Source organism: Neomonachus schauinslandi, chromosome 8 (assembly GCF_002201575.2).
Source record: "Neomonachus schauinslandi chromosome 8, ASM220157v2, whole genome shotgun sequence".
NCBI classification, from domain to species: Eukaryota; Metazoa; Chordata; class Mammalia; order Carnivora; family Phocidae; genus Neomonachus; species Neomonachus schauinslandi.
In genome coordinates, this window is record NC_058410.1 from 62,935,501 (window position 1) to 62,963,100 (window position 27,600).

A 27,600-nucleotide genomic window follows, 5' to 3' on the forward strand; every position below is an offset into this window, starting at 1 on the left:
GTGAATGTGAATTTATGCATCCATGCTGCTGCTGTCTCAATGGACATTTGTTTTTTTTCCTTTTCCTCCCTACCTCCTGAGGAGCATTCTTGTGTCTCCCGGTGGGCATATGCCAGAGCTTCTCTTAGGTACATAGTCAGGAGTGAGAATACTGGGTTACCTGCTATAACAATGTTCAGCTTTTAGACATATTGCCAAATTGGTCTGCCCGCTCACCAGTGATACATGTTTCCATTGATCTGACAGCTCTCCACATCACTGTGAAGTGGCTTGCTAATGAGACTGAACATTTTTTATGTTTTATTGGCCATTAATTTTATTCTTCTATGAGAAGCCAATGTACATCTTTTGTTGATTTTTCTGTTTTATTGTCTTTTCCATATTGATTTGTAGGAGTCATTCATGTATTATGAATACTGCTCTTAGGTTTGTATGTGGTATAATAAGTCAGGGTACTGTCAGGAAAAGAAATCACACCAATTATTTGAATAGGGAAAATTTAATATAAAGAAGTATAAAGTAGTAGAAGGTAGTTATCTATTAGACGAAGTGAAAGATGAAGGTAAGAGGTCTAGATGTGCTTAGCTCCCCAACTTCTCAGCTGCTAAGGCTGAGATTCAGACCTCTTCAAAGAGGGCAGGGCCTCTTTGAAAGCCTTCCAGTGGTGAAGGAACTTATGAGAAGGTGTGGCTAGTCTGTTAGAAGTACCTGCCAGTGCAGAAGGTGTGGGCATCCTAGGTGTGGTCTCTAGAAGTGGTTCACCATTGCTGGAGGGCAAGGTAGGTGAGAGCTGGTCTGTGGAAGTAACCAACCATTGCAGATGGGGGTGGGGTGGGGGTGGGGGGGCTGGCAGGAGGAAGGTCAGAAGTTGTGTCTTATCACTTGATCAGATTCAGATTAAACATTGTTGGCATCATAGGTGATACTGTATGCTAATCTGACCACATCAGGAGGCAACTAATGACAGGTTAGTTCTTGCTATCTTCTAGAAATCTCCATGATAAACCCACATGTTCCCATTTGCTATTAAATGATGTGTGGGATGAAATTTTACACTCTGAGAATATATTCTTACTCGACAACCTTTCATGTAATGGTTCTCATAATTTTTGCCCTGATCAGATAATACATTGGGAATTAAAAAATGATGATTTTTTCGATTCTATCCAACTGCATTTATTAACCTGCATTCTCCTGTGAAGAGGTACTTTCTTTTCACTTTCCCCCTTTTCTTATGACAGAAAGCAGGCAAACACTCAAAGGCTGATTAGATAATGTCAAAAAGCTACAGAAGTCAGCCAGAAGAAACTCCCATGGGTCAAATTTGGGACAGTTTGAGCACCAGAAAGAATGATGGTATAACTAACTATAATGTATTCAATAAATAAAATCCATTAGTCTATAGTGATATAAAGAGCACAGAGAGAAAGAGGTCTTTCAGCTATTGAGTTTAAACCATTTACACTTTTAGTTATCATTATTGATATATTTGGATTTATCTTTACATCTTACTTTTGGACATCTCTTTTTGTTCCACTTTTTCTGTGCTTCTAGTTTTATGTTTGTTTATTTTACAGAGATTGATTTTAGTTGTTAGGATTCATTTATTTTTGCTTTTTCCTTATTCCATTTTCCCCCTCCACATATTCTGAATTTATACACTATTTTCATTCATTTAGTGTTGTCTCTGAAAAATTACCATTTCTATTTCTCAAGATGAAAACAATGTGCCTCCTTAACTGGACACACAAAGACCTTAGAACACCAACTCCCATTACCCCCCTGTCTGGTGTACTATTATAGTCCAGCATTTGAGTTCTGTTCTTTTTTTTAAAAGCATTTAAAATTAGAAACTATCATCATCATCATTATTATTATTTTTATTTTAAGATTTTATTTATTCGTTTGAGACAGAGAGAGAGAGAGAGCATGAGTAGGGGAAGAGGCAGAGGGAGAGGGAGAAGCAGGCTTCCCACCAAGCCAGGAGCCAGATGTGGGGCTTGATCCCAGGACCCTGGGATCATGACCTGAGCCAAAGGCAGATGCTTAACCATCTGAGCCACCTAGGCGCCCCATCATCATTATTATTTTATAGAGAAAATTTTTGTTTGGATTTTTATTTATGTTTTTAATTTACCATTCTTTCCAGAATCTTAGACCCCTCTGCTAGGACCATTTTCCTTCTTTCTAAATTATATCCTCTAGTAGCTCCTTTAGTGATGATTTCTTAGTGGGAAATTCTCAGATTTTGCTTATTCACAAATGTGTTTATTTTACTTCCATTCTTATTTATTTATTTACTTGAGGGGGGTAGGGGGGAGGGGGAGGAAGAGGGACAAGCAGACTCACCCTGAGCATGGAGCTCCGGGCTGGGCTGGATCCCACAACCCTGAGATCATGACCTGAGCCGAAATCGAGAATGGGACATTGAACCGACTGAGCCACCCAGGTGTCCCTACTTGCATTCTGAAGGAAATAGTTTTGCTAGGTACCAATTTCAAGGTTGGTTATTTTCTCTCACCACTTTGATGATATTATTCCACTGTCCTCAGAATCCATTGTTGCTATTGAGAAGTGTGGGTCATTCTAATTGCCATTCTTTTGTGTTCTTTTTTATTTTTTTATTTTTAAGATCGTCTCTTTGTTTTTGGTGTTCTGTAATTCTACTACCAGGTGCCTAGGTGTGGGTTTCTTTTTGTTTATACTGCTTGTGTGCAGTTCTTGAATCTGTAGATTCATGTTTTTAATCAATTCTGGAAATGTTTTAGTTATTCACTTGCTAAACATTTCTTCTTCTCTATTAGGTCTATTCTCTTCTTCTAAGACTCTCATTTTATATCTATTAAACTCTCTCAGTTCACTCTCCCAATTCTTTGATGTCCTTGTATTAGTCAAGGTTCTCTAGAGAAACAGAACCCATAAGAGGTGCATGCGCATGTGCACATGCGCGCACACACACACTCACACACACACACTCATCTCATGGAGAGATGAGAGAGAGGGAGAGAGAGAGAGAAAGAGAGAGAGCGAAAGCTTGGCAAGTCCAAAATCTGTAAGGTGGGTTAATAGGCTGGAGACCCAGGGAAGAGTTGCAGTTGGAGTCCAGAGGCAGTCTGCTGGCTGAATCCCCTCTTCACCAGGGAGGTCAGTCTTTTTCTATCAAGGTCTTCAACTGTTTGGATGACACCCACCCACATTATGGATGATAATCTGCTTTATTAAAAGTCTACTGATATAAATGTTAATCTCATCTAAAAACTACTTTCACAGAAACATCTAAAATAATGTCTGACCAAATATCTGGGTACCATAGCCCAGCCAAGTTGACACAAAAAATTAACCATTATAGTACTGTTCATGTTTTCTCTCTGGTTTTTCTATTATAAATTCGGAACCATTTCTTTGCATCTGTCTTAGCCACTGTCTAGCTCTCAGATTCTTTTCAGTTGTATAAAATCTGCTCTTTATTAGTTAATTGAGATTGTTTCAACAATTATATTTTCAGTTTCTATAAGTTATTTAAAACATATTTTTGCTTATTCTATATATTCCAACAGTCACTGATCAATCATATTTGTGAGTCATTCTTCATTTTTTAGACCTTCCTTGCATAACTGCTTCATATTGTAGACTTAATAAAATTCTAATATCTGTAATCCTTGGGCTCAAAATCTGTTGTTTGTTAGTTTTGCATTCTAGCTTGCTTTCTCATATGAAGATCTTTGATTACAGTCCCACTGACTGATCCTAATAGGTGGGAATCCTGTGGGCCTAATTTGGAGATTGTGGAAACTTTCCTGTGGAAAGGATTTTCTTCTGCTTTAAATGATGTTCAGATGATGTCACAAACATGGGACCATTTTAACTCCTCATGATATAGACTGGGCTCATCTCAGAGTCCCAGGCTCCCCAGCTTCCCTTCCCCACCTGGCTAGATGAAGGTTCAATTCCTAGATAGCAATGCTGCTATCTGTAGCCACTGCCAGACCACCCAGATCTTTGGTCTCAGCTCCATATAACTGTTGCTCCATCTTAGCTTATGTGTAATTAATCACTATGAAGACAATGTTATCATAGAAGATCAATAACCATAATAAAGATAGTAGCATCAGCTGACTTCTTCTCTCCTCAATGGTGTATATAAGGAAAAGGAGTGAAAGCTATGAATGTCCAGCTGAGAACGTGCTTGGAGAATCAAAAAGCCTCCATAGCAACTTTGAAAGAGTCCTTTCTCTCCTGTAGATTGCAGGCTAAATATGGCTGAAGCCTGAGCCCCAAGGCCTGACGGGAAGTCCTGCAGAGTTGTAACATCAGTGAATTGCTCCATTCTACTTAATCTCTCATACAAAAGTAAGGGTGCTGGTGGGAAGGATGTGGATGAAGATATTTGAGCAGACACATGTGAAGCTGAGAGATTTCAACCCTCCAATCTTTGAGACTCTCTCTTGACAGAGGAGTCCTTTCCTGCTCTTCAGGAAATCAGCTTAAGTCTGCATTAAAGTCTTTCAATGAGTGCATCCTAGGGAGCTGTTGCACATACTGGCACTGATTCTTCTCAGGACCCATGCCCTCACTATTTTTTGTCTCTGTGTTTACATATAAGAATTCTATTACAACATGGTCCAGGTAAAGAAAAAATAACAGGACATAGTTTCCGTCCCAACAGGTACAGTACCTCACCACATGCTATTGTCAGGAGTGTGAGGAGCATGCATGGGAGTGAGTTCTAGTGGTGTTCCCTCAAGGAGGATGAACTAGAAGCCTTGATTGGGCTGAATTTTTTGCTATGGTGAGCTCACACGGAATTCTGAATTTAATGTGTTGGTTCAAATACTTGTGATGGCATCACCAGTGTCTACCACTCTGGAATTCCACTTTTGGTCACTGAGGTCAGGGAACCTACTCCCACTGCAGCATCTTGTGCCACCATCAATGGTTTACTCAGGACGCCTACCCGAGAGCTATGGAAGGATGGCGATGCCCCTCCTCAATATATTTCTTAATGCCTTGGTGACAAAAGGACCTTAAGGCCTCTTGAGGGGTATGGCTAGGAGATGGCTGAGAATGCTGCATATGCTTGCAGCCTTTGAACAGTTCCATCTCCCTGAGCTTTCAGATGCTTTCCTCAATATCTTGGTTCTCAAAGTGTGGTTCTAGTAGCAGTGATGTCAGCATTCCCTGGGCCCCAACCCAGCCTACTGAATCAGAAACTCTGGGGTGTATCCCAGACATCTGTGTTTTAAAAGACCCTCCTGAGACTCTGTTGTATGCCCAAATTTGAGAACTAGTACTACATAGCTCTGAAAGCACATCATGCAAGAAGTCCAGCTATTCTGAGGTCACCACACTGGAAAGACTAGAGAAACTACATAGAAATAGAGAAAGATGCTCAAGGACCCCCCAGCTGATCCAAAGCCCTGGCTGTCTGGCAGTCACTTTTAATGTTTTTAAAATGTCTTTGAATAGACACAGGACTTTGACAAGCATATAGTGTTGTTTGGATGTATGTGTGTTTAATTTACATAAGGAGTGTTGTCTTGTACGGTTTCTTACATTTTTCACTTGACAGTACATTTTCATGTATTTCTCACCACTGCGTGGTAATTCATGGTATCTATCTACCACATTTAACATTCTTTCTCCAAATGATGAGCATCCAGTTTGCCTTCAACTCCCCAGTACCAGAAACGAGTGATCAGCATCCTCATATATGCCCTGTCCCACTTCATGAACCTAGGAACATTTCTATGAGGAGTATACTGATGGAGAAAAACTTAAATTCCCATTTTTAGGGGCACCTGGGTAGCTCAGTCAGTTAAGCGACTGCCTTCGGCTCAGGTCATGATCCTGGAGTCCCGGGATCCAGTCCCGCATCCGGCTCCCTGCTCGGCGGGGAGTCTGCTTCTCCCTCTGACCCTCCTCCCTCTCATGCTCTCTGTCTCTCATTGTCTCTCTCGCAAATAAATAAATAAAATCTTAAAAAAAAATTTAAATTCCTATTTTTATTTAGAAATAATTCTAGTAGAAGACAAGGCTCTTCTGTCAGAAGTTTTAAAAGACTGGTTGGGTCACAGTCAATACAAAAAGCCTTGATGCTTTTCTAGTTTTATATATAAAACATACCACATAATACAAGCACATACATAATTCCATATTCTTAGTTTTGAGGTTGAAACAAACAAAAAAGTCACACAAGCGACACATTGCTAATAGCTGTGATATTTGCTGCTGAAGTCAATACTAATTGATGCTTTTCTTACAAACTATGTACACATGAAACCAGCTGAAGAGTGCAGTTTCCTGTGGGAATGTGAATTCCCTAGATGGTTCGCAACAACATAGTCTCAGTAAATATAACCAGATGTCAGTGAAGGATCATGGGCTAACGCTAAATGCTTTAAGAATACTCATGCACTTAACTGCTGTCTTGACAACAGGTCATTCTTCAGGACTTATATTGGTATCTGTTGTTTTGTAAATTTCTTAACCATTCAGAAATAAATGTTGTCGTAACATCCTTAGAAATGAAAGCAGTACATATACTCCATAGATCTCTTGAAAGCACTTCTAGTTTATTATGTATTATGTAAACTGTGGATATCGGGTACACATAAGTTAACTTTCTATTACCCGGGCTTGAAGGAGAAGAATAAGGAGTGAGTGTTGTTAGTGTGAAGTTTCCCCCAATTCTACCACTTCCTCCTTTTCCCCTCTGGGGCTGTCTTGCTCATAGAGTGGTATATACAGGGACGAAGCCAATTGGGGAAACGATGATAGACTTTTTTTTTTTTTTTTAATTAAAGAAAGGAAATGGCTCTGTTGCTTTTTAGACTTACTTTTTAATAACCAGGAGTATATCTGGTACTTCAGGTCAAGACTGTAGTAAAAACAGAATTGGCTAAGCCAGAGAAGTATCTGCTAAGCACTTGAGTATATCCAGGCTGCTGGACCTCCTAACTAACTCACCCAGAAAAGGACAGAGGAGGGAAACTGCCTGGTAGATTCACCAAAGGAGGCTGAAGGCTTATCCACCACTGCACATGGAAACAGGACCTAAGGGTCACCTGGGTGACTCAGTCGGGTAAGTGTCTGCCTTCGGCTCAGGTCATGATCCCAGGGTCCTGGAATCGAGTCCTGCATCAGGCTCTCTGCTCAGCGGGAGCCTACTTCACCCTCTCCCTTGTGCTCTCTGTCTCTCTGTCAAATAAATAAAAAAAATCTTAACAAAAAAAAAAAAAAGAAACAGGACCTAAAGGAAATGATTGGTTTGGCATCTTTCTTTAAGGCACAATAAGATTGTGCATTAGGTAATTGTGGCCTAATGAGGGTTGATCCCTTCAACAAATATTTACTGAGAATGTATTTAACCAGATACAAAAAAGAACACACTTATCTTTACTGTAAGAGTTCACAAGCTAGAACATTTCTCAGAATGTGTATTCCAAAAACAGGTGCTTGATGCAGAAGAGATCTGTGGTCAGGAATGTTTGGAAAATGCTGGGTTGTTTTGGTCTGTTCAGATTATTCTAACAGACTGGGTGCCTTACACAGCAAGCATTTATTTCTCAGTTCTGAAGGCTGGAAATCCAAGATCAAGGAGCCAGCAGATTCAGTGCTGGCTAGGGCCTGCTTCCTGTTCATAGCTGGCTGGCTGTCTTCCGGCTGTGTCCTCACAAGGCAGAAAGAGTAAGATGGTCTTCTGGGGTTGTGGCACTAATCCCAGTCATGGGGGCTCCATCCTCATGACCTAATCTCTTCCCAAAGGCTCCACCAGCAGATACCATCACATTGCATGTTAGGATTTCAACATATGAATTTTGGGGGGATACAAATATTCAGGCCGTTGCATGGGTTATAAATGTTAAACAGATTGCTTTTGGCAGGACTTAAGCATTTAACATGCAGACGACATTGTGATTCCCAAGAGGAACAGAGACTATAGTATTTCCCAAACCCCGTAAAGGACTAACGTTCCACTGAAATATATTTTAAGCTTCCTCCTCGATTTTCAGGGAATCTAAGCCTTCAATGTTAGTAATCTGTTTATGACTTCGTATTAAAAAGAAAAATTACTATTTAATTCTAAAACTTGATTCGCCCAAATTCTACCTGCTGATAGTGAAAAGGATGGTTTTGAGAAAAGGAAGTAGATCTGGCTCTAAAGTTACTTTTCAAAGCATATGGGACGATAATTTTGATTTTAAGTTCATCTCCCCCCACATTGTCTCTCTTAATGGTAAGTCGTTATAGAAATACATCCTTAAGCAGGGCTCTGTGAACCAAAAAAAAAGGTACCTCTTCTTTCTTTGTCCCCATCCTGTGTTAAATGCTTGTTTACTGAATTGTCATCAAATGTAATTTGATTAAACTGTGCTCATTCATGCTTACATCCCTGTATGTAAGGCTAGGTTGTTATCAAAACTAACAAAAATCAGGGGCACCTGAGTGGCTCTGTCAGTTAAGCATCCAACTCTTGATTTCGGCTCAGGTCAGGATCTCAGGTTGTGAGATAGAGCCCTGAGTTGGGCTCCCTGCTGGATGTGGAGCCTGCTTAAGATTCTCTCTCTCCTTCTGCCCCTCCCCCCTTCTCTCTCTCCTTCTCTAAACAAAAAGCAAAAAACCAAACTAACAAAGAAGGAAGAAAATAGTACAGTTCCTTTCAGTTTCATCGTCCTTTAAAAAATAAACTTATGAAAATCTATGTCTAACTTCTCTGATGTTTAATTTTTAAGAAGTGTTGGGTATGAAGTCAAAGTTTTAATGGGGCTAGAATAAACTCTAATAAATTTTTGTGTTATGGAAGTTTTTAAACATACACAAAAGTACAGAGAATAATACAATAAATCCTATGTACCTCTCCCCTAGCTTCAACATCTATTAACATTATATTATCTTTGGACTAGATTTAAATATATGAAAAATGGGTCTTCATTACCAAAAGAAATCCAGTTTTCAGTACTCCATCCAGTCTTTTTTTTTTTTTTTTTAAGATTTTATTTATTTATTTCAGAGAGAGAGAATGAGAGAGAGCACATGAGAGGGGGGAGGGGCAGAGGGAGAAGCAGACTCCCCGCCGAGCAGGGAGCCCGATGCGGGACTCGATCCCAGGACTCCAGGATCATGACCTGAGCCGAAGGCAGTCGCTCAACCAACTGAGCCACCCAGGCACCCAGTACTCCATCCAGTCTTAAGACTCAGTAGATTATAAGATATATCTTGATTTCACACCACACTATCCTAGAATCAGTGAAAAAAGTTAGTAACTGAAATTGTCTGGAGAGCAAAGGTCCAGGGCTGAGGAGGGGGAGTTTCCCCACAGCATGGCTGAAGGCAGTGGTAGGAGGGAAAGAAGAAAGCTTTTTCCTTTTTTCTTGTTTGTGCCCCTATCAGATTCATCCTATTTAATAAAGTAATGGTTACTATTCGTATTAGTCACATTTGTGTGTCTTCTCTGTTCTAGGCAATTTGCTATTTCCTTCACAAAATTTCTTTATTCAGTTTTCACCAACCCTACAAGCTAGTTATCCCCAGTTTTCAGACGAGACAGTCGAAGCTCAGAATGGCTAAGTAGGTTTCCAGATTGCACAGAATCTAGGGAACAGGGCTGCGATTCAAACCCAGGTCTGCCTAACTCTCAGTCAGATCCTACCACCCTCCACCTCCAGCCCCAAGGTTGGTGTCTCTCCCCGTCTCTGTGACTCCTCTGTGAGCTTCCCGGCAAGTCTCTTTACCTTCACGTAGCAGATGCTGTCATTGCCCCGCCAGTGCCCCCAGCATGTAGTATTGCCGTGCATGCTTAGCTATGCTTCTGATTGTCAGAACCTGCCTCAATGCCCGAGAGCCTTCTCTCACCTCGAGCCAGTTCTGCCCCAGCAGAGGATAGGCCAGATGTTCCAGAGAATTACCACTCCCCACTCAGGTAGTGATTGACGGGAGCTCAATATCCAGGGCTCTCATCCTTGGGCAGGATAACTCTGCAGTGCTGGCTCCAGAGATCCTCAGCAGTATTAATTCTACTTGCACACAGGGGAAACTTGCTTGAAAAATATACTCTTTAATGATTTTCTTCCCTTCCAGTCACCTTTTCCCACCTCCCACATTAACTTTTTGCGCTCAAATCCTGTCAGGATCTGCTTCTAAAGGAACTAAGGTTCTTTTTATGCTGCAGTTCCTTAACTATAAAAACTGAAGGTGTTGTATGAGATGAATTCAAGAATCCTATAGTTCTATTGCATGATGGTCAAAGCAACCCAGACATCAAATACGGCCTTCTTGTCTCTTATGAGCCGGATCAAATGAGCTCAATACCATCGACTCTTAAGTTCATGGCTATGGGAATCCTAAGCCTTCTCAAGAATTCTGAGAATTCCTGAAGGACTTACTGCAGTCAGCTCACATCTACTTCCCAGGCTTCTGCCATGTGGACCCAGATGGGGATCTCAGCTTTGACTTTTCTTAAAGCAAACAACAAACAAAAACAACTTCCTAAAAGCATGTGTAGCTTAGTCAGACATTAGCGAATTTCTGGAGAGAAGAAATTCTCTTTGGCTCTTCACTCGTCTCTCTCCTTGTTGCTCTCAGGAGCAATAACATCCCATCCTCTGTCCATGCAATCCAGCTTCTCCCTTCTGGAATGTTTTGGTACATGTTTGTCATCTAAGCCTTAATGGCCTTGCTTCTATGAAGTGACCTCATTGATTTCTTCTCCCAAACAAGGACACATTCCTGCTTGGGGGGAATCTGGTGGTAATGGTTCAGTGAATCATCGCTTCCCTTCCCCCCACCCTTTTCTCAAGTGAATTAGATAAAGCTCTTTTCTTTCTCTTCCTCTAGTGGGCACTGCTGTTATCTCTTTGACTTACCAAAACAGGAATCCTCAATTCGTTTTTACTTTTTCTGTGTCTTGCTCCCTTCTTTCTCCATCTAGCTGATACGTGTAGTCCTCTTTTTCAGGCAGCCCTTGATGCCGCTCTCTGCCTCACTGCAAGCACGTCACACCTTTCCTAAGTTGCAGATGGCTTCTCACTGTTCCACTGAAACGTGCACACATGATGGGTCTTTCAAAGAAGTCCTCCTGTATTGTGCAAAATAAGCACACACGAATTCCTTGTGGCTCCCTTAGGCTGGCTATGCTGCACCTTCCCGACAGTTTCTACTAACACCTCAGCTATGCTCTTGAAAGTGCTTCTAGCTGTCAAATTCATGTTACCTGAGTTTGTCTTCATCCACTAAGAAGCAGGCACCAAGATGGGATGAGGTGTGTCGGAGATTTATTGGTGGAAGTGTCAGTGAAAGCTAAAGAGGGGGATGTAGGAAGCAGAAAGAGCCGTCAGACCATGATGCAGGTTTCACTGGAGTGCCAAGAGCGGAAGGAGGAAGGACGACTGGGGACGAAGAGTTTCAGACTAAAGCAGCACAGTTGTCAGAAAGTTTTGGTCAGTCTGATGAGGAGTCCTGGAGCCAAAGCTGCCTGGTAGAGGAATCCCACGTCTGCAGGAATGGGCAACACTAGTGCCCCAGCCATTCTCTGCCATTGGCTGAGCGCAGGCCAAGGGGAGTGTGGCCTCAGTGAATGCAGGGCTGGATCTTTAGAGCAGCAGGTTGGCAGTGAGGTGGAATTCCTCGGAAGAGCTGGGTGGTGCGTTATTTATTTATTTAGAAAAAGATTTTATTAATTCATTTGAGAGCGAGAGAGCGAGCGAGTGGGGGAGGGGCAGAGGGAGAAGCAGACTGCCCCCCTGAGCAGGGAGCCTGAAGTGGGGTTCAATCCCAGGACCCTGGAATCATGACCTGAGCTGAAGGCAGACGCTTAACCCACTTTCATTTCTGTTGGTATACTCTTTTTTTAAAAATTACTTTGCCCATTACCTATATAAGTTATGTATCTAATACTAGCAGAAAATCTTTAGAAGGTAAATATTACACAAAATAATTATGTATGATAAAGAATTACAATGATTTCACATGGTAATTTTGAGAATAATTGTTTTCTCTTGGTGATTTTTATTCTAAAATGGATGATTTTATGATTTCCAAGACCAACAAAATTCCTTTCAACTCAAATATCTGTTTATCCATTATCTTTTTTTTAAAAATAGAATATTCAGATTTTATAACTTCTAAATATTCTTTAAAGGTTACTGAAGTGATACCTTTTGTAAGGGCCAATTATAATTGTTTTTTTTAAATACATATTTTTAAAAAATAATTAATTTTTCAATTATATGAAAAATGAATGATTACAGAAGAGATAATAGTGAGAAAACTTATTATCAGTAGGATAAGAATCACTTCACTTGTCAAAAAATTCATACTGAAGGGGTGCCTGGGTGGCTCAGTCGTTAAGTGTCTGCCTTTGGCTCAGGTCATGATCCCAGGGTCCTGGGATCGAGCCCCACATTGGGCTCCCTGCTCCGCAGGAAGCCTGCTTCTCCCTCTCCCATTCCCCCTGCTTGTGTTTCCTCTCTCACTGTCTCTCTCTCTGTCAAATGAATAAATAAAATCTTGAAAAAAACTCATACTGAAAATAACCTCACAGTGACAATGATATTGAACATTCTTAGTTATATTTCTTAATGGAAAAATTTCAAATCGGCTGCCTATTATTCCAAACGTTCTAAAAGGAAATGAGATAAAAGAACATCCAGAAAAATACAAACTTGGTATCATTTGTCATGGTCCCAACATGCACTGACATTAACTTTGTATCAGAGACTATGTTAGGTGTTTTGGATGAATATTTTACTTAATCCTCATAATACTTCATTCTTATTCCCAATATACAGATAAAGAAACTGAGGGTTGAAGAGGTTAACTAACAAACCGCCCAAGGTCCCTCCATCATGGTGGCACTAGAAATAGAACTTGTAATTATCAAAGGATTTCTTTATCTACTGCACTATCTTGCATTTCTAGCTAAGCTCCTGCTCAACTGGGCTTGCAGTGTGTGAGGTATAAGGCCTCTTTCTCCTTCTATAGATGAAGACAGAATTTTAAAACTCTTAGTCATATATGAAACACTTTCATGAATTTTGTCATATTCTCAAAATATCTATACTTCTATTCACTTAATATTTTTAATTGACTCATTTTAAAAAAAAAAAAAACAGCTTCATCGACAGAAGTAATGTCCATGAGACTGATGTGCTAGTTATATTTTCCAATTTATGATAAATTAAATAGAGATCATAGTGGGGTGCCTGGGTGGCTCAGTCGTTAAGCGTCTGCCTTCAGCTCAGGTCATGATCCCAGGGTCCTGGGATCGAGCCCTGCATCGGGCTCCCTGCTCTGTGGGAAGCCTGCTTCTCCCTCTCCCATTCCCCCTGCTTGTGTTCCCTCTCTCGCTGTGTCTCTCTCTGTCAAATAAATAAATAAAATCTTAAAAAAAATAATAATAATATGTAGAAGGAAGCTGGATCCAATTAAAAAAAAAATAAATAGACATCATAGTTACATTCTCTAAAACTGAATCATGTGCCATAGTGGTCCAGATACAAGTGCTGGATACATGCCAGACTAAGATATAGACTAACAGCAGGCTGAATGGCTGCTCTCTATCTACTCTCACTGGTCTTGGCTTGCTGGATCTTATCCCTGCAATGCTTCTTGGGTGGGTGCGTGCACATGTGCTTGTGTGAGTGTGTGCCTGCTGGGGGTGGGGTGGTGGGAGATAGTGCGATGGGGTAAGGTAGGGGATGGGAAGAGGCCAAAATATCATGGCTTCAGTAAGGCTTACAAAAAGGATAAAAGCATTCAGCCACTTAGTCCCTACAGACTCACGGGTAGACGTCACCATGGACATGCCAAGGTGGAGGCAGCCAAAGCTGGTCGCTGGAGATAATCATTGGGGTGCAGAGATATTTGGAGAGTGGGCACCTGGGATGCAGATGGCCAACTGTCTGGAGTGGCTGTGGACTCCTCCCACAGAGACCCTCGCTGATCACTCTGTGGTCCAGTCCTATGCCTTGAATGTGACTAGTAAATACTGGCCAAAAATATTATAACAAAAGACTTTTGAGCCTAGAAGCTTGCTTCTAAAGATACTCAAGATGTAACCAGGTCCAGACTCACATATATTTATCACTCTCCCATTAGAAAACCAAGAGAAAGATCTTAATAAAAGGTTAACTCAACATCAAATTCAGGAACTTTCCAAACATAGACAATAACAGAAGTATAGGATAATAAACCTCCCTGTATCATCCCCCAGTTTCAAAAGTCATCAGTCATTTTTCCACCTATTACTCCTTCCATTTTGGGGGCAGGATTATAAAATTCTTCAGTATGTATCTCTGATGAAATTTTTGTTTCATATATAACTGTCATGTCATTATCACATCCAAGAAAATAAAGAATAATTCATTTATAGTATCTAATATTTAGTCTATATCTGATTTTCCTGATTGTCTCAAGGGTTCTTTTCACAGGTGGTTTGGTCAAAACAGGACACAAAGTCCCACACATTGCATTTCATGATTATGACTCTTTTCTATCTCCCTCCCTCCCTCCCTCCCTCCTTCCTTCTTTCCTTTCTTTTTTAAAATTTATTTATTTATTTGAGAGAGAGAGAGAGAGCACATACAGGGGGAGGGGCAGAAAGAGAAAGAGAATCCCAAGCAGCCTCCCCTCTGAGTGTGGAGTCTGACACGGGGCTCCATCTCACAACCCTGAGATCATGACCCAAGCTGAAATCAAGAGTCGGACACCCAACTGATTGAGCCACCCAGGTGCCCCATGATCATGATTTTTAAATCTCTTTTATTCTTTAATCAGGCCCCCCTTTTTTTTTTTTAAGATTTTATTTATTTATTTGACAGAGAGAGAGAACAAGTAGGCGGAGAGGCAGGCAGAGGCAGAGGGAGAAGCAGGCTCCCCGCTGAGCAGGGAGCCCGATGTGGGACTCGATCCCAGGACCCTGGGATCATGACCTGAGCCGAAGGCAGCGGCTTAACCGACTGAGCCACCCAGGCGCCCCAGGCCCTTGTTTTTTTATGCCATTGATTTGGTAGAGAAGCTAGGTCATTTTTTTTTTTTTAATTGAACATTTGACATTCTGGATTTGACTGATTGCTTTCTTGAGGTGGTTTGGTTTTCAAACTCCATTCTTGGTCCCCTGTATTTCCTATTAGTTCTAGAGGCTGGATTAGATTCAGACTCTATCTTAGGCAAGAAGACCTGATAATGGTTCTGGGTATTTCTGATTTTGTTATATCATGTTGCACATAAGGTCTGGTTGTTGGAATTTTAGGTTTTAGGTTTTTTATTCCTTTCTTATAGCAGTTGCTCTGTCTCTTTGGGGAGATTCAAAACCATTCTACATTATTATCTTTGCCCAACCGAATAAAAAAAAAAGCCAAAATTTACAGAGACAAAATGACTAGGCAGAAAAACCGATTCTGAGTCTCTTGGACAATCTGTATTTGAAGAAACCTTCTCCTGCTTCACACACAAAGGGATTGACTGTATAGGGGAAAAACGTGCAAGATACAAACACTTAGGGATTACTAAATGTAAGATTACAAAAGGCACATCACTAATTAGTACATTTAGAAACTGCAGTATTAAAAGTCAGGATGAAAATAGCTGAAATTTAATGAGTCATTTGCTAATTATTTAGCTTATGGATTTCCAATGCCATTTGCTTCTAGCCCTTTTCCTCTTCCTTAGGCAATTTTTGGTGGTATTTTGCTGCTTTTTAACACCCCCAGAAACCACTGTATGCTGGTAACTGACCATAAATTGTACACTTGGAGATATCCATAAGAGATTATGACTCAGGATCCATGCTATGTTGCTGACTGAGATAAACCATGAGCGGTTTGCACCACAGTTGAAGATTTTCAGAGCCAAAAGTAGTTAGAATTCTGCGGACGACCTAACGTGCTACCTATTGCTTGATAAAGAAACAGAGACATAAATCATGAAGATCAATGTGCCTCCTGAAGAAAGAGACAGTGTTTCACCACGCTCCTCAGGTGCTAGATGTGCTCTGCTATGGGTCCAGCCCAGGGGCTCGCAGCCATGACTGGACCCAGGGAGCTTTTAAACACTGATGTGCAGACTCACCCTTAGAGTTGAGCCTGGTTCTCTAAGGTCCCAGGTACTGGGATTTTGACAAAGTTCTTCAGGTGATTCTCATATACGGTCGTCTTCAATCCGGCCAGCAAATAAGAGTGCCATTTAGGGGCGCCTGGGTGGCTCAGTCGTTAAACGTCTGCCTTCGGCTCAGGTCATGATCCCAGAGTCCTGGGATCGAGTCCCATGGCGGGCTCCCTGCTCGGCAGGAAGCCTGCTTCTCCCTCTCCCACTCCCCCTGCTTGTGTTCCTGCTCTCGCTATCTCTCTCTCTGTCAAATAAATAAATAAAATCTTAAAAAAAAAAAAAAAGAGGTGCCATTTATAGGTCTCACTCTGTGCAAAGGACTGTGCTGAACATCTCTTGCACGTAGGGAAACGGATCCTTGGAGGGATGTTATTCGATTGATGTCTTGCTACAAAGCAGAGTTTCACATCCAGTCTATCTGGCTTCTGAACTAGGGGCTTTTAACTTTCTTTGAACATAATCCAAAGTAAGATAAAAAAATTTACATCATAACTAAGAACACATAACAGAATGAAACACAAGTGTAACAAACAATACTTAATCTTATTAGGTATGAGGCACACGGATATTCTGTTTTATTTAACTAAAAAAATACTTCTCAAACCCACTAAAATGATCTCACTTGCACTTAGAAACACTCTTCTAAACCATGACAGTGCAGATTTCCTTTCTGTTCCAAACACATGGTAGGATCTTTCCTCCATCAATGCCTTCTCATTTTGTTTTTCTCATGTGGCGAGCCCATTTTTTTTTTTTTTTCCCTATGCATTTTTTAAAGACCATCAAGGGGGTTCCTGGCTAAAAAGTATTTCCCAGACTACTTCAGTTTATGGCGTCTCTTATTTCAAGGCCTATAGGTAACACACAGCTCATCACACATTTTTAAATACTAAATTATATGGTATATTGTGATTCTCTCTAATTGTCTTATAATATCTTAGAAGGTTAATGTCTCCTTGACTAAATTTAACTTCTTTGAGGATAGTGGCCACGTTGTATGCTTCTGTTTCCGTACTTTTTGCAATGCTGAGCACAGAGCTGGGCACATCACAGATGCCAAACAGCTGCACAACCCTAGACAAATGAATCTCTGAGCTTTCATTTCTTTCATGAAATAAAGGGGGCTGCTTTAGCTTCATTCGAAAGTCTCCGCCAGGTTAAGTCTATTTTTCTATGATACATACACACTTCTATAAAATAGAGAAACGAAGGAAGAAAATATGAAACATTTTTGTGAGCAACTACAAGAAAAGTTCTTGTGCGGGAAGAAAAAAGCCTGAAACTGGCATTTTTGGTAGGCAAAATATAAACTCCTGTGCTGTCTGAAAAGATTAAAGAAGAACTCATAGTAGCTGAAAATGAAGTTGGGCCCTGTGTCACTTGGATACTGAAATGTGATTATCTATAGGCCTCATTTCTCCAGTTGAATGAACACACTGTATAGGTAACAAGACATTTCCACGGGCTCTTATCAGGTTGAATGGATTATATAACACAAAGCGTAATAAGGAATGTGGAGTTGGGGGCATGTAGAAGCAGAGGTATCCTGATTTAGGAAAAAAAATGACTGAATACAATTACAGTTTAGATACTGTTTGTTTGCAAGTGGTTGTGAAATATTACTGAGCACCTTCCCGGGGCTTCTGAGGCCAAGGGATGTGGCTAACTGTAACCCCAAGACTATTGGCATTCTCCTGGTCCTGAGGCTACTGGTGGAGAAGCCAGAGAGGTAGTCAGTCCCTTTGGTGCTGTGTGTGTGTGTGTGGTGGGGAACGGGGGTGGGGGGTGCGGGGTTGGGAGTGGGTCATCTACGGTCTTTACCTACTCAACATTCATTTTCTCTTTATTAGAACAACTAATTTTCCTTTTGGGAACCTCCTCTCTTCCAGTCAGTTCATGTGGTTCAGGTGTACAGGGTGGGGTGGCACTAAAGCCATCTCCCTTGATCTTTTTCAGACATAGTCAAGTGACCCCAACCTGCAGTGCATATTTAAACCCATGGTTACAATGCTCAGTTCAGACATGGGAGTAGGGTCCAAGTTAGTCCAATAAGACTTATTCTTTGGCCTGCTCTCTTGCTAATGGGATCAGTTGCTAAGGAGGCTGGAGGAGAAAGTAAGTCTGGGGCTGTCAATCTAGGCCCTGACTAGAGAAAATAAAACCTGTACAATGAAAGCACAGAACAATATGGAGAGAAACGGAGTCCTAACATTCTTTGATCATCTGGAGGAAAAAAAAAGATTCAAAAAAATAGTAATTCTTCTTTTTCTTCTTCTTCTTTTTTTTTTTTTTTTTGGCAGATCTACTCTTGGGATTTTAAGCATATGAGCCAATACATTCCAACCTCCTCCACTGTAGGTTTTCTTGAGTCACTTTGAGTTGGGTACCAATTACCTCCATTATTCTGACTATATAGGAATGTATCATAATAGGAAGATAGCCTTCCTCTTGTTCACTGCCAGCCTCCTCTCTCATCTTCATGTTTGCTCCAGGAAGGACCACATCTCCTGCTTTTATAGAGCCCGAGGCTTATTTCTTCTCCACATTGTAAGAGAAATTGCTCCAACCTTTTGCACATCGTCTCCCTGACCTCTTCCTCCACAAATCAGCATGTGCTTGCTATACAGCGGCAGATGGTAGGACTGAGGTCCAGTCTCAGGCAACTATGCCAGTGCTTTTGTGTGAGTTAGAATCTACCACTCCCTCTGGGCCCACCCCCGCTGGGAGGCAGTTCTTTGTAAGCCCCAGCTGGATCTTAACCCGTTTCCACAAGCCCTCTGCTGCCCACACCCACTGTGAATGTGGTCCGTTCCTAACGTGTTGATGGCTGCTGATGCAGTGTGTCTCTGTGGCATCTCCACACTGCGCATACCTCACTGATCTCAGCAGCGATCACAAATGATGATAGCTAGGAAAACAGTATCACTTGTTACTTGAAAGCAGCACTTGCCGGCATCATTTAGATCTTAAGATGGTAACTTTTCTGGAGGGTCTTCCTGAGTTCATTTGGGGATCTTTACAGCCAATCTCTGTTGGTGAAAGTCAAAGTCAACAGTTAAGAAATCCAGTTGGAGGCCATCTGGCAATTAGCCACCGGAGAACCGAGCACAGGGTAAAGCAGACATTTGGCAAATCTCCCATGCCCTACACCACTGACACTTTCAGGAATCAGTCTAGGGGCCTCCAAGTGGCCTTTAGTTATTTCAGTCTCCAGCGCTCCTGGGGAGACCCTCATCACTGTGTGGGAGATAGAGGAAGAATATGCGGGACCCACACGAGGAAACGCAATTCCACTGGGCAGTCGCCAGCGGCGCGCAAGGGCTTTGGGGGCGCGGGCGACGGCGGCGCTGCGGTGGGGGCAGGAAGACAGGACTCAAAAAGGATGGGGGCGGTCTGGAGACTGGGCGAAGTTCCAGGGGCAATCCTGGCGCAAGCCAACGGCGAGAGCGGCGCCCCGGTGCCGGGTCCCAGCACTTGTCCTACCTTTGCCCAGGCGGAGGGGTAACCAGCCCTGGCGGAGAGGCGGAGGAGCAGCCGGAAACGGGCGAGCGCGGCAGCCCGGGGACAGCCTGGACGGTGGCTTCGGGAATCGCTTCGTCTCAGCCTGCCCCCTCCCTCTTTATTTGCCTCCGCCCCTTCTCCCCTCCTCCCTCTCTCCTCGCGTCCTAAAACGCGGCGGGCGCCTTTAAGAGGGAGCTTTGGTTACCCTGGGGGCGGGAACCCCTCGGCAGATTGGGAGGCGGCGGCGCTCGCCCGCGATGCTCCTCACTTTCTGCTCCAGCTCCCGCCGCCGCCACCAACGCCGCCGCCGCCGCCTGGGTCGCCACCACCGCCTCCTCCGCTTCCTCCTCTTCCTCGAAGCGTCGTTTTTCTGCAGCAGAGAGAAGTGCTATGTCAGGAAAGTTCCGGGAGGGACTGGATGGGGCCATGCTCCCTGGGTTCTTCTGCAGGCGCCCGCGCGCAGCCCTTTGTATGAGGTGAGACTTGGGGTCCTTGACCCCCCGGACAGGTAGCCGCCCGCGGGGAGCGCTTCGGTCCGCCGCGTTGGGGAGGCTGTGCTGTTGGGCGGAGTGTGTGGCGGAGAAGGAGCTGGTTAGACCGAAGTTGTGCAGGAGAAGCTCGGGTTTTCAGGAAGGTTTTGCGGCTGGACTTGAGTGATTTCGGCAGCCCGCGCCGCACGGTGGGGGCCCGGTCGGGACTCGGTTTCCCGGGGTGCCGCCCGCCTCGCTTCCCGACGCCCCCTGTCGCCATCCCCTGCCCGTTGGAGCAGTTAGGCCTTCTAGGAAACTGGGCGGCTGCAGGTTGGCACCCAGCGCCGGCTTTTTCTCTGCGGGGCTTTCTCCTCCAGAAGCTAAGTGCCGGGAGTGAGAGAAAGGGGATGGAATCCTCTTGAACTTTTACACTGTGCTCTCGTCCCTATTTAGGGGTGAAATTCACCTCGTTTGCCCAAGTCGGGAGGCTCTCTGCGAGCTCCAACAGTTTGAGAGCTTGCCTCTTACATGTGGGTGAGCTTGCGGCGCTGTGTGTCTGTCTTTCAGCCCTGGTCGGTTTTCAGCGTCGCCCTGATTTTAAGTCCTCTCTTCCCCGCCCCTTTTGGGAAACATTCTCTCTCTCTCTCTCTCTTTCTCTCTCTCTCTCCCTTTAATATCCCTGAGGTTCAGGGTGCTAAACACACACACACACACACACAGACCCACTCCCCAAATATGTTTATGATATGTCCCCTGGGGCTGACCCAAAATTTCAAAGTGATCCTCTAGTCTCTGATTAGATATTTAGACTTGGGCAGGACACTTACGGAATACAGGTAACTCCCGTAGTAGGTATGCAGTTTTTTCGGTGAGGCAAGGTGAGGTTTTAACTATACCGTTTTAAGATAGGATTTTCTCTTTGTTTGTTTATTGGTGAATATGGTTTTCATTATGTCTTAGATTAAAAGGCTCCAACTAATTTTAAGGGTAGTATTTCTAAGAATCATAAAAAAAAAAACAAAACAACAACAACAACCTGATGTTTCTTGCATAATCTGACATTACTTCAGACAGTTTTACCCTTGGATGAGGTATGTAATATGTATAATTATTTGATGGAACCTAATATATGAGTACATTTATCACACAAATGGGTAAGTTTTCTTTTTTTCATGTGTCCTTGGGTGAAGGAAGCCCATTTTCTCACACCCCCAGGTCTCTACCACACCTGTCTAATCCTGTTTCTGTTCTCTCCACTCACAGTGCATACATCTGGCGTCAGCTGCAAATCAAAGGTGCTGATGAAAAGCCCCTATATTTTGTGAAGTGTTGCATAGCCAGAGTTTTAGTGACATAATTGATTACATCATCCAGATTATTTTAAACAGTTAGAATGTGGGAGCTTGTTTGAAGAAAAGAATATAAGTATTTAAATTCTCAGTTATAGGCTTTATGTATAGTCTCTGTGTGAAAAAATATTCTCAAAATAGGGGGTATTGTAGGAAACATTTGTAGTGGGGAAGTTTTGAAAGGAAACCATTCCAGAATAACCATTAATATTATAACATTTTGTTTGGGATATAGATTTTCATCTCTGAGCAAAATTTTGTCACTCTGCTGTCAAATATACCAGAACTGAAACTTAAAAAAAATAACTCACTGTCCAAGCGTTTTCTGAAAATTTGCAGCACACTGACCGTTCTTAGAAAAAAATTTGCTTAGAAAAAGTTACATACTTAAAATCCTCAGTGCAGTTATCATTTTACCTTAAGTTTGCTGGAGTCCAGGCAAGAAAGTACTACATTCAATGAGAATTTGATGTTCTAAGGTGGATAAGACTTAGTTCCTAGAATATACAATTTTCTAGGAAATTTAGCAATTTTGAGATTTTGTATATGGTTTATTTGATTTGAAATGATTGTTTTATGAATGTGCTTTTTTTTTTTTTTTTTTAAGTAATCTTTACGCCAGATGTGGGGCTTGAACTCACCACGCTGATATCAAGAGTTGCATGCTCTACCTACTCAGCCAGCCAGGTGCCCCTGAATTACTCTTTTTTTTTTTTTAAGATTTCATTTATTTATTTGACAGAGAGAGACACAGCTAGAGAGGGAACACAAGCAGGGGGAGTGGGAGAGGGAGAGGGAGAAGCAGGCTTCCCGCCAAGCAGGGAGCCCGATGCAGGGCTCTATCCCAGGACCCTGGGATCATGACCTGAGCCGAAGGCAGATGCTTAACGACTGAGCCATCCAGGCGCCCCCTGAATTATTCTTTTTAAAACTAAATATATATTACACACACACACACATATGCACACACATCATATTTACAAAATCCATATCTATCTGTCTATATCTATACTTACATATTTATATATCTGTATATCTGTAACAGGGAAAACTATATAGGGACTTGATAATATACATGCCCTAGAAACACAGGTCTAAGAGATCAGAAGCTAAAAATAGTTCCCGTTGGGCGCCTGGGTGGCTCAGTCGTTAAACGTCTGCCTTCGGCTCAGGTCATGATCCCAGGGTCCTGGGATCGAGTCCCACATTGGGCTCCCTGCTCAGCGGGAAGCCTGCTTCTCCCTCTCCCACTCCCCCTGCTTGTGTTCCTGCTCTCGCTGTCTCTCTCTCTGTCAAATAAATAAATAAAATCTTTAAAAAAAAAAAAAAGTTCCCGTTAAGGCTTGCTATCTCCTCAGCATTTTCATCAATTTCATCAACATCAGTTAAGTTAAAAAATACTGTGTTTTCCCACACGTTCTTGTTCTTGCACAAGGCTTGTACCAGGGGGCCATATGCCAACGATCTTAACCACATGTTTATTAAAATGGACTGAAGCATCCCATCAGTGGATGATTGAACCACGCATTTCTCATGCTTCAGTAATTTATCTTCAGTAGAGGAATCCCTAGGAAAAAATTAGCTTGTCAATATGATGTTTTCTTTTTTTAACGCTTCAAAAATGACCTTCAGGGCATTCTCCGAAGGTCTGAGACCTTGTAGATCTTGAAGGCATGGGAGGCAAACCTTGGGAAGTTGTGGTACTCCAATTTGTGAATGATGTCCTAAATAAGTATTTGGTTTGAAAGAGGTATCCATTAATGCTTGGGAAAATAATAGCTATGATACAGTGCTCTAATCACTACAAGCAAAGCTTTGGAGTATTTCTTATCACATTCCACAGTTGAAACTGCTACATTCTAACATATGTGTATGAAAATTAGAAATGAAGTGAAATAATCTTTTAGACTGATTTTTGCTTTATTTGGCAGGCATTTTTTAATATGTGTTTATATTTGCCACAAATATGCTTTACTTTGTTGCAGGTGGCACTTTTATTCCTTTTTTGCAACTATGAGGTGTATTTTAGGGTGAGTTCTTCGTGTTTACTTGAAACAGACAGTAATGTGTTTCATTGAGTTTATGTTGTGTCTCTTTGGCTTTCAAAAAATAACATTTGAGATATTTGATTATGAGCCTCAGATCACAGCCTTTCAGAACTGATGGGATCTTGGTCAATTATAGTTTCAGTTTCCTGGGAATTTTTTGTTTGAAGGTCAGATATGCCCTAATTTTAACTGGATGATCCACGAAATAGGTACTTTCGTAACCACAAAACATGGAGAACATTCCAAATAATTTGCAGTTTGGGCAGCCCAACATGCTTTAGTGTTTAGTTGGCATGAGGCAGTGTGCCATGCTTGTAAAAAATGGTTTTTGAAGCTGACAGTGAGCTGTTTCAGTCTTTGAGTTTGACACATAGGTTAAAGTGCCTTTTAGCCTCTATGCTGGCAAATTCGGACAGGATTGGTAAAAGTAATTTGTTCTCATTTCTGTCTGTATGACAGAAGATTTAGAAAATTCAGGCATGAAACTCTAGCTTAATATACTGGAAAGCACATTCATGTTTATTAAAAATGTAAGGAAGAGTTGGGAAGGTTGGATTTTAACATAGCTTTCAGACCTTGGGCAAAAGAGTGTGTATTTGCAGTTAGGAGGGTAATCTAGTGGTCACCTATTGAAATTAATAATAACACTATTATTGTCAGCATTTCCTTTGAGTGATAATTCTAAAGAAATTAGATTCTCTTAGGCCCAGTTTAGATTGAAAAACATCCCCAGCCAGGTACTGTACACATAACCGATCACCTGGCATATATGTTCCTCAATTCTTAGATAATTTTCAGTTGAAACCCTTATGTGTCATTTTAACCGTAAGTTTTACATACCATTTGGGGTTTTTGACCAAAGCTGCTTCATTAGTTTCTTTTCTCTCAATTGACTAAGTCCTGTCTATATCATTACAGCATTTAAAAAATAATTTAGGCAAAATGTTTTATATGGGAACTCTAATGTTGTGCCTTGAGGAGGTGGTGCAGAAGGGACATGATTCTTTGTTCTAGCTGTTACCTTCCAAAGGGAGGTACTGTCACCTCTTCCTATTTTTTTTTTTTTTTTTAATTTTAGAGAAAGAACATTTGCAGGCATTTAAAGATGCTTGAAGTTTGGATCACAACAAGAGTTTCAACGGAAAGTTCCCTAAGAATCAGTTAACATTTATTTATGTCAGGTATTCAGTACGGTCTCTGGCTGAGGGTGTCTGCTGCAGGTTTTTTGATCTAAGTTGGTCCTGGGAGGATACGGATTCAAAGGGAGGTGGAGTGGAAAGGGGACTAATCCAGGCATAGCATCCATTGCCTTCCAGAGGGCATTTTGGACACAACTCTAAATGTGTACTTGTAATAAAAACCCATTCTTTTCATCATTTTAGCTTATTTTTGCCATTACCTCCAGGCCGGATGTGAAGTAGGCCGTCTTCCTGCCCCATTTTGATGAACTTTGCCCAAACCTTCTGAAGTTTTACACTGTCCAACAGTAGCAGGAAGTCTGTTCTTTAATTCTTTCAGCTAGTTGCCATTCAGTACTTCTTCAGACATTTTTCCTTTTTTTGAATTATTGAGCTCTTTCATGAGAGGAATTTGGGATTTGAAGCTCCCCCATTTTCCATAATAGGCTTTGGGTAAATTTGTTCCTACAGAGAGGTGTAGTGATGTTGGGAACTTCTCATTTTTCTTTCCATATTTTGTAAGTAGTTGCTATTGTAAGGTTTCAAATCTTTATTCTTTATCCTTATGCTATAATAGATATTTTTTTCTTATGATGGAAGTGACACATGTTCATTATAGAAAATTTAGAAAATCCAGACCAACAAAAAAAAACAAAAAAACCCCAAACCAAACAAACAAACAAACAAAAAAACAGAAAAAGAAAATTATGCCCACAGATAACAATTGTTAACATTTTGGTGTATATTTTTATATAATATAGAAGAATACTGTAATATTTCAGTTTCTAAAAATGATATTGTACCATATATTTCTTTTTCTTTTATTTTATTTATTTATTTGACAGAGAGAGACACAGTGAGAGAGGAACACAAGCAGGGGGAGTGGGAGAGGGAGAGGGAGAAGCAGGCCTCCCGCCGAGCAGGGAGCCCGATGCGGGGCTCGATCCCAGGACGCTGGGATCATGACCTGAGCTGAAGGCAGCTGCTTAACGACTGAGCCACCCAGGCGCCCCCCTTTTTTTTTTTCTTTTCATATATTTCTTTTTTAATTTTAATTTTAGAATTTTTATTTTATCTTATTTTTGGGGGTGGAGGGGCAGAGAGAGAGAGAATCTTAAGCAGGCGACACACCCAGCACAGAGCCCGAAGTGGGGCTCTATCTCATGTCCTTGACATGAGCTAAGCCAAAATCAAGAGTTGGAGGCTTAACCAACTGAGCCACTCAGGCGCCCCAGCATATATTTCTTCTTAATTTTCACCAAGGATGAACCACGTTGCAAATCATGGAATGATCTTTCATAACATATTTTGAATACTGAATAGTATTGTAGTCTATGAATGTAACAATTTATTAGAGATATGCCATAATATCAGACAGGTTTTCCTTTTTTGTTTTTTGCTACTATACAGTGGTAAATATCTGATAGCTCAGTTTTTTGTACACATCTATGATTATCCGTTTGAGTAAAGCCCTAGAAGTAGATTTTTTTGGTAGGGGTAAAGGGCATTGATGTTTTTTGTTGACCTTAAGGCACTTAATTTTTCTCAATATCTAATCTATAGACTTGGTTATACTTTTCCTTCATTATCTTCTGCAGTTTTGTTTTGTTTTTTTTTTTTGCCAGTGTAATGTGAAATGCTCAAGTCAGATAGGATTTGAACCCAGACATGAGTGACTAGGGCTTTATCCAAACGAAATAACCCTAGATATTTCTAAGGACTCAACTGTAAGGTCCAGCCTCCACTCCAAACCATTCACTAGTGCTCAGTCATAGCTATAAATGCTGTTTTTACCTAAACAGGTACAGCAGTTGGAATGTGCCTGAGAATGTTCTCCATTTTCATTTTCAGTCTCCTTGCTATATTACCATCTGACCTGCTGCCCACATATACTGATGCAGACATAATTGCTGTATGGTAGAAGGAGTAGATATTGTTTCTGTGTAATCATCTCTAAGATTTAAAAATGTTCTGTTTTCTGTCCTTTGCTGCCAACTCCGGGACTCTTAAAGTCTGTGTAAATGGGTCTATTTCTGTATACCTATATTTTATCTATATCTTTCTCCCATTCTGTCATTAATATAAAAACTCATCTTAACCAGAAATTACCTTTTGAAACCGGATAAGTATCACTCTGGCTATCACAGAAACATAGTCACTTCTAGGAACAAAACTAGAGATAAAAGGGGGCAGAAACCAGGAAAAGGTCATGTGTGGAAACTTAAGGATGGATGGTTAAACATAGAGAGCAATTCTCGCCTTCATTTTTATGACCATAGTTACATTTAGCCGTCAAACATGACCCTAATGAATGCAGAGTCACATTTGCATTTTTGTGCATATTTTTCATTTTTAGAATTTGGTCCTGGATGTAAAAGGAAAGAGAAAGTAAACACATACACACGAAACATATTTTCTGGGCCAGTTATTCTTTTTTCAGACATTGTTTTCTCCACTGTGAAATAATCTGCTTTCCTCATTTCTGCAAGCTGGACTGAGGTTCTCCATTCCCTTAGTATGTACTTCAACATGAATTTTTTGTTTAGGGTAGTATCATTTCCCACTGTAATATTTCAGAGAACAAGAACCATGTCTTTGTATTTTGGCATGGAATGTCACAGGCATGTAAAGATTGAATAGGTAAATTTTTTTCAGGAGATCATGTGAATGTTCAGTTTCCATGGGAAAGTTCAGAATATGCCATTGAAACGGATTTTACTATGAAATTTTTTAAAAGAACATTTATTGTGAAGTACACTGTACATATAAAAGTACATGAAACATATTTGTAAGTTAAAAAAAATTGAATACCCATGCTCTACTACCAAGATTAAAAAGTATGATATACCTAGAATCCCTCCGTTTCCTCATTCCCCACCCAATGGCAATGCTTGCTTTATCCCTAAAGCAGCATATTCTTTAGTACTGGTTATTTTTGGACATTATGCAAAGG